The sequence below is a fragment of the Asterias rubens genome, chromosome 11, assembly GCF_902459465.1.
Source record: "Asterias rubens chromosome 11, eAstRub1.3, whole genome shotgun sequence".
Lineage (NCBI taxonomy): Eukaryota > Metazoa > Echinodermata > Asteroidea > Forcipulatida > Asteriidae > Asterias > Asterias rubens.
The window spans coordinates 17,376,490-17,385,203 of record NC_047072.1 but is presented as its reverse complement, the minus strand read 5'-3'; positions in this window follow the sequence as shown (position 1 = coordinate 17,385,203).

Here is an 8,714-nt window from a genome sequence, read left to right as displayed (position 1 = left end):
CTTCGTGCGACAAGGGTGTTTTTTTCTTTGACGACCAATTTGAGTTAAATTTTTCACAGGTTTGTTATTCTATGCATTTTAATGTTGGCATACACCAAGTGAGACGACTGGTATGACACTTACCAAGGTGTCCAGTGTCTTTAAATGTCAATACAGAATACAAAACCCCTTTCAAAACATTGCTTTGCGTTTGTCTAAAAGTACAAATATTTAAAGTTTAGTTAATATTTAACCATTGCTTCGTCCTTCGGATGGGACGTAAAGCCGTTGGGCCCATGTGTTGTGTAACGCATGTAAAAGAACCCAGTGCACTTATCGAAAAGAGAAGGAGTCCGCCTCGGTGTTCTTGGTTGTGGCTGCTGTATGCACCTGGTACACCCTTATAAGGTGCTAAATAATTGGGTCTCAGAATTCATCAGTGCAATAACCTATCTTTCTGAAAGTTGTATACTCGGCGCCTTGATGAGTACCTTGTTTGGTAGATACGTGCGCTATATAAGACTTCGATATTAGCCTATTAATATATTATTATTTTCTTTGTTAATTGTTGACAACTAGAGCGGTTTTCAATCCGGTTGTTGCTGTGACGTAGACGACCAGAATAACTGGTGTTTTCGATTACCATGGCAACGGATATCCGTGCAGTCTATTAAACTACGACCCCGCCCCACTCACTGAGTAGGGGTGGCTGTTGTTTGTGTTCGCAGCAACTTAGCATTTCAAGCCAGATTGTTTTGTGCACTAAAGAGAACCAATTTCAATTTTTGTTTTATTGCAAAAAGCATACGCTTGCGGTGGCCTAATTGATTTCACTAAAAATCGTAGGGGAAAGTAAATTAGTGTATGCCTATTTCGAGCGGGATGCAATAAGCAGGGTTATTGATTTTTGTGACGCAAGATGACCAGAAAGAATGGCGTTTTTTAGTACCATGACAACATATTCCGTTGCAATTTAATTGCTTCACAATTTTCGATGAACTTACTGGGGGGGGGGGGGAAGCCTATTAAGTGCAGGTTCGGCAACTCACCATTTAAAGCCAGAGTGAGAAAATGGCCGTGTTAAGTGGTTTGATTTTCCTCTTGCTTAATATGTTTCTTGTGGTCTCAGCGTCTTATAGCGTGAGTGGTCTTTATCGAGGGGTCTTGTACCAGCCGGTAGAGCACCACGCCCTTCTAGGCCATTCGTTCATGAATATCTCAGGCATCTCTGCCGTCAGATGTTCAGTTCGGTGTCTAAGCCATCATGGATGTTTCTCTTTCAACTACAATCACATCAATCAAGTTTGTCAGATGAACACCGCCAGTGCTGAGCACGTCCGTGACAACTTTCAAGGAATGCCGCATTTTTCGTATTACGACGCAACTGCAAAACCAATGACTTGCCAGGTACTTGTAAAATTCGTTGTTGTGTATTTCTCTAAGATAAAACCAATTTATTTATATTTAAATTACACAATATGAATTTGATATCAATTACAATATTGTGTTTGTTCTTACCTTGCTCTACAGATTAATGTTTCGGGCAATGTAAAGCGTGCTCCTTTGAAGGTCTGTGTTAGTTTCGGTGAGTAATCAGACAAAAGTAGAATTATGATGACCCACACAAACATGCCTCGAAATTGCAAGGTTTCCTTTTGCTTTGCGAACTAACCCGGTTGGCCATTTTGTGGAGTCAAAAATTTGACTCCACAAAAAAAAATGGCCAACCGTATTATAGTTCATGACGTAAGGCAAACCATGCAATTTCGAGGAATGTTTGAGTGGACATCATATTATACTTTAAAAACATCTTTCCATCCATATGCATTTCATAACAAACAGTTTCAAACGGTTTTCATAGACCAACTCGTCCGGTCCAAGGCAACGTGTCGCTTTCACCCTCAAATTACTTAGAATCACTCAATGCAGGGTCCGACAACTATGTCTAAAGACGAACACATTTGAGGATTCCTTTCTGTCTATAGTGCAGTTAACCGTTTTATAAAATGATAGATGGTTGCGATAACGTGGTTCAATTTCTATATTTTGTTGTTTATTCACGTGTATTTTATGTTATGTATATTGATGAGCCAAACCTTTTATGTTTCTGTTATTTAGTATTCTTGTTGCCTATTCTTTTACTTGTAATCAATCTCCTAATACACGACAATAAATATATATTGACTTGAATGTTGAACTGATGTGAAAGTATTCTTAAGAAGTTTATGTGGAGTCCTTTCTGCAATGTAGGCATTATGAGTACAATAAATCGTGACTTATATCTTTCTTTTTCTGATCCAGAGAAACTCGGTCTTGAAGATGGTTCGATCCCTGATGAGAGCCTCTCCGCATCAAGTAACTATAACGGACTACGAATGTCAACACCGGCTGGTGGCGATCTCAACAAGCCACCGCCTGATGATAATACCATAGGAGCATGGCATGCTGAGGTTCAGGATACCAACCCGTGGATACAGGTGGATTTAGGCAACCCGACCTACGTAAATGGGGTACTTACACAGGGGCGTGATGGTAACCCCTATGCCCCGCAGTGGGTGACAAAGTACAAAGTGCAGTTCGAACCACCCTCATCGGCATGTCTTTTTGACATGAAAGACCAACTTGGTCAAACTCAGGTATGATGATATTAGCTTCCTTTGGTGTCACTTCTTTTTAGATGATAAACTCCTCCTACACATCTTACTATACGCTTTTTATTCTCTTTCTAGATATTCAATGGCAACACAGATGAACACAGCATCGTGGAGAGACGCTTCTTCAAGCCCGTCTTGGCGGTCAAGATGCGCATCGTGCCCGTTGAGTGGAACGTTTCCATCTGCCTGCGTTTTGAGCTGCTTGGCTGTAAATAAGTTACGTTTAGGAAACGAAAAACCTTCACTTCGTGGCTTCATTTTCATCAACTTTCAATTCAATTCAAGTCACTTCAGCATCGTGAATTCTTTCTCAGTCTGTGTAGTGTACAAAAGAGTTTTGAATTTTATTGTGCATTATTTCTGTCAATATTTTTTAAATAATTGCATTATGTTCGCGTTAATAACACTCAGATTTTGTATATATATTTATTTGCGGCAATGGAAATAAGCGCAACAATATAATTCTGTTTTCACCCTTGATTTTCCAAAGTATTCCAGAAATTTTTTTTTTTCTTTTTTTCGGATCGGTACTGACACTTATTTAGTGAGTATTTTGTTTGTTTTAACTCAGACATTAACACAAGTTACATACAATTATTGTTTAAACGGTGACTGTTAAAGTTTTATGGTATTTTTAAAACTGTCAACGAAAGAGGTGTACATCAAGATCCCTACAATAAAAGTATAGATGTATAATTATCGTACGCAAAAGGCTTTTAAAGAATTATCTTGTTGCTTTGTGTAGATAATCATTTGGTCATAGGAACATTTAACTTAATTCAATAATCAGCAGGGTTATTGATTTTTGTGACGCAAGATGACCAGAAAGAATGGCGTTTTTTTATTACCATGACAACATATTCCGCTGCAATTTACTGATGAACTTACTTGGGGAAGGGGTAGACTATTGTGTGTAGGTTCGGCAACTCACCATTTAAAGCCAGAGTGATAAAATGGCCGTGTTAAGTGGTTTGATTTTCCTCATGCTTGAGATGTTTCTTGGGGTGTCTGTTTCTTTGTTAATTGTTGACAACTAGAGCGGTTTTCAATCCGGTTGTTGCTGTGACGTAGACGACCAGAATAACTGGTGTTTTCGATTACCATGGAAACGGATATCCGTGCAGTCTATTAAACTACGACCCCGCCCCACTCACTGTGTTCGCAGCAACTTAGCATTTCAAGCCAGAGTGAGAAAATGGCCGTCTTGAGTAGTTTTATTTTCCTCTTGCTTGAGATAGTTATTGAGGTTTCAGCGTCTTATAGCGTGAGTGGTCTTTACCGAGGGGTCTGGTACCAGCCGGTAGAGCACCGTGCCCTTCTAGGCCATTCGTTCATGAATATCTCAGGCATCTCTGCCGTCAGATGTTCAGTTCGGTGTCTCAGCCATCATGGATGTTTCTCTTTCAACTACGATCACACCAGTCAAGTGTGTCAGATGAACAACGCCAGTGCTGAGCACGTCTGTGACAACTTTCAAGGAATGCCGCATTTTTCATATTACGACGCAACTGCAACTGCAAAACCAATGACTCGCCAGGTACTTGTACAATTTGTTCGTGTGTGTTTTCACATTGCTACTCGTTTTGCTGTATCTGTTTGTTTTCATTTGTAAAATCAAAACTAAGCTAGTTTTACTTTAGTTTAACAATACAAATTGTACATCATTACTTTGTTTCTAACTTGCTCCACAGAATCATAGTTGTGTTTCTGGCAATGGAAAGTGCGCTCCTGTGAAGGCGCAAGCCTGTTTGGATTTTGGTAAGTAATCAGATAATAAAATTTGATAAGCAGCATGTGTACATATTTGAAAGAATTGTTGTTGAGTCCTTGCAATGTAGCGGCAAGTGTGTGTGATAAAATCTTTTTGTTCCTGATTTAGAGAAACTTGGTCTCGAAGATGGTTCGATCCCCGATGAGAACCTCTCCGCATCAGGCAACTTGGAACACACAGATAAGAGTGCTGCTGCTGGTGGCCGTCTCAACAAGACACCGCCAAGTACCCTTATCATAGGAGCATGGTGTCCTATGGTAGCGGATACCAACCAGTGGATACAAGTGGATTTAGGCAACCCGACATACGTCACTGGGGTACTCACACAGGGGCGTTATAATGTAGCTGCTCAGTGGGTGACGAAGTACAAAGTGCAGTTTGAACCGCCCTCACCGGCAGGCCTTGTTGACGTAAAAGACCAACTTTGTCAAACTCAGGTATGATGATATTGCTTCCTTTGATGTCGCTCATTTTCAGATGAGACACTCCCCTGCCCATCTTTCTATATATATTTTTTTTAATTCTCTTTCTAGATATTCAATGGCAACATCGATCAGAACATAATCGTGGAGAGCCGCTTCTTCAAGCCCGTCTTGGCGGTCAAGATTCGCATCGTGCCCGTTGAGTGGTATGGTTTCATCTGCCTGCGTTCTGAACTGCTTGGCTGTAAGTAAGTTACGTGAAGTAAATGAAGAACGGTAACTTTTGAAAAATGGAGAAAAATCATTTAATGTCAGATTTGTGACCATTCAGTAACGTATTATAACAACATAATTAGATCCTTTTCCTCATTAACATCAATGTCGTTAGCTCTTTGTCTCGGTAGTGTTAGCAATATTTCATTTTACTTTGGGGATGAGTTTAAAAAAATGTAAAATCTCAAACGAGTTATGGCCTTTCATTCGGCACGCACTTGGTGGCGCACTATGGTGGATCACCACAATTGGAGGGAGTCGTACCCCTGTTCTTGCGTTGGAAAGCATGGTTAAAGGCTTTAAACTGTTAATAAGGAGACGAGTTTTCTGTTGTATAACTTTAAATACTCACAAACATGGTTCATCTTTAAACCCATTATACACTTTCGGTAAACAGTATTGTCCAACGGCCCACACTTCGTGTATCACAACTTATTTATAAAATAATAAACCTGTATAAATTTAGGCTTAATCGGTCATCGGAGTCGGGAGAAAATAACGGGAAAACCCAACCTTGTTTCCGCACGTTTCGTGGTGTCATGACATGTGTTTACAATAAATCCGTAATTCTCGATATCGAGAATTGATAGTTGTTTTAATGTTTTCTCAAAAAGTAAAGCATTTCATGGAATTATAATTTCAAGGGAAGTCTTTTTTAGTAAGTTATTTGTAAACCTGTGAACTTTTTTTTCTGGCTTTAAAGGGTCTGGGTATTTGTCGTGGTACACAAAAAACAATGTCCACAGATTTACATTAAACTACAGCACCTCAGTGAGTAATATTTTAAGGTAATCCTTGTATTTTCGTTATCTTCAAACGGTGTAATCTTAATGTATCTTTAGACATTGTGTTTGTGTTACAAAAAGAACCCCAATCCTTTAAACCTTCATCGTACAAATTAGATCAATTATTTGTTTGTTCACGTCGAAAGAATGTGTGTAACACTTATGTAAATTTTACAGGAATTTATGAACAACCCATTTTAACAGTTTACAAATGTTTTTAAAACGTGCTTGGAACATCTTACGATAACCACTAATTACAATTAATCGTTTAAATTTGTTATCTTCGTACTGCAATATTTCATTCTAAATTGTTATAGTGTGTTTTATTAGTTTATGTATTTTTGTGTATAAGAACACAATATCCACGTACCACTGATAAAAATAATATGAGATCATATGATAAGCGAAGGTTCAGAAGCTGTATGCGTTTCAAAATAATATGAAGTTTTTTTACTGGACAATAGAGCTGACGTCATAGTCACATCACCTGGTTTCACGTGACATTACATAATAAAGGTTAATTTTGAGAGTCAATTATCTGTTTTTGTGTATGTTTTATTTGTGTCTTATTATTTTGTAAAACATTCAGAATACCATAACATCAAAATTGCAGAAAGTAAACGCTTGCGGTGGCTTCATTATTATTCATCGTTTATACAGCGGCTTATAGCCGAAATGTACAGTTACAAAAAAAAAAACATTAAACATTTCACTACATAAAAAGAATGAAATATCAATTAAATTGATTTCAGTAAAGAGTTAGGGAAAAGTAATTAGTGAATGCATATTTAGAGTGGGTTGCAGCCTGCATGGTTATTGACTTTTGTCACGCAACATGGCCAGAAAGAATGGTTTTTCTTATTACCATGGCAACATATTCCTCTGCAATTTAACTTGAATCGCGATTTTTCAGAAGTTTACTTAATGGAAATAGATTATTATGTGGGTAGGGCAGCTAGTCATTTCAAGTCAGAGTGAGAAAATGGCCGTGCTGAGTGGTTTGATTTTCCTCTTGCTTGAGATGTTTCTTGAGGTTTCAGCGTCTTATAGTGTGAGTGGTCTTTACCGAGGGGTCTGGTACCAGCCGGTAGAGCACCAGGCCCTTCTAGGTCAGTCCTTCATGAATATCTCAGGCATCTCTGCCGTCAGATGTTCAGTTCGGTGTCTAAGCCATCATGGATGTTTCTCTTTCAACTACGATCACATCAATCAAGTCTGTCAGATGAACAACGCCAGTGCTGAGCACGTCTGTGACAACTTTCAAGGAATGCCGCATTTTTCGTATTACGATGCAACCGCAAAACCAATGACTTGTCAGGTAGGCTGTATTTATTAATAATTATCAGTTCGTATTAATTTTTCATATAATTAATTTATACGTTTTCTGTCTTTTTGTTTCATGACAGACATGTTCCTCTGTAAGATCGAACTGTTTTAATCTTACATTAATTAAACAAAAAGAGTTGCACAGAATTTACGCGTGCGTTCGTTTCCACCTTCTTCAACAGAATGCTTACATTTCTGGCAATGGAGAATGTGCTCCTTTGAAGACCTGTTGGGGTTTCGGTGAGTAATCAAATAATAACTGTTCGTTTTAATTTCCATTTAAGCATTTAAAACAAATTAACAGGGCTTACCACAAAAAATGATGAAGTTGGGAATACAAATGAAGTTACAAATTTTCTTGCCTGATGTGAAACAAATTAAATTGAGAAAGATCGCATTGCCAAACAGACAGTATGATTATTTTGAACATTACGTTAAAGGCACTGGACACCACTATCGGTATTTACTTTACATTCGCATAAACTAACTTGGTAACGAGCATGGAGAGCTGTTGATAGTATAAAACATGGCGAGAAACGGCTCCCTCTGAAGTAACGTAGTTTTTGAGAAAGAAGTAATGTCTCACTAAAATATTTAAATTTGTTTCGATACTAAAATATTTAAATTGAGACCTCAGCTGAGTTCTCGAAATCCAGCATCTGAAAGCACACAACTCTGTGCGACAGGGGTGTTTTCCGGTTATTATCTCGCAACTTCGATGACCAACATTGAGTTCAAATGTTCACAGTTTTGTTATTTTGTGCATAACATGTTGAGATACACAGAAGACTGGTCTTTAATAATTACCAAATGTGTCCAGTGTCTTTAAAAGCATGCAATACACCATGGAATTTTTTTTATCATGACTCAGTTCAATAAGATTCTTCGTGATTCAAGCCACTCTGAAACAACTCAGAATCACACAGGCAGGGTCCGTCAACTATGTCTAAAGACCATCATAATTTAAGGATTATTTTCTGCCTTTAGCGAAGTTCACCTTTTTATAAGTATTGTTGGTATATCGCGGTATGTTGTATTGTGTGTATTTTTTGTTCATATGGACCCCAACCCGTTCACATTTCTGTAATTGTGTAGCCTTGTTGTCTATTGTTTTTATGCATTCAATTCTATTTAAATCTCCTTTGCAAAAGGAGGACCTTTTTTGCGGTGTAGGCAAATAATATGGTATATTTCTGTTTCTGCTCCAGAGAAGCTCGGTCTTGAAGATGGCTCGATCCCCGATGAGAGCCTCTCCGCATCAAGTAACTGGGAGACACGCCAAATCTCAACGCCAGCTGGTGGCCGTCTCAACAAGATACCGCCGCCTGCTGACGCTAATACCATAGGGGCATGGCACCCTAGGGTAGCGGATACCAACCAGTGGATACAGGTGGATTTAGGCAACCCGACCTACGTCACTGGGGTACTCACACAGGGGCGTTATGAGCATTATCAATGGGTGACAAAGTACAACGTGCAGTTTGAACCGCCCTCACCGGCTTGT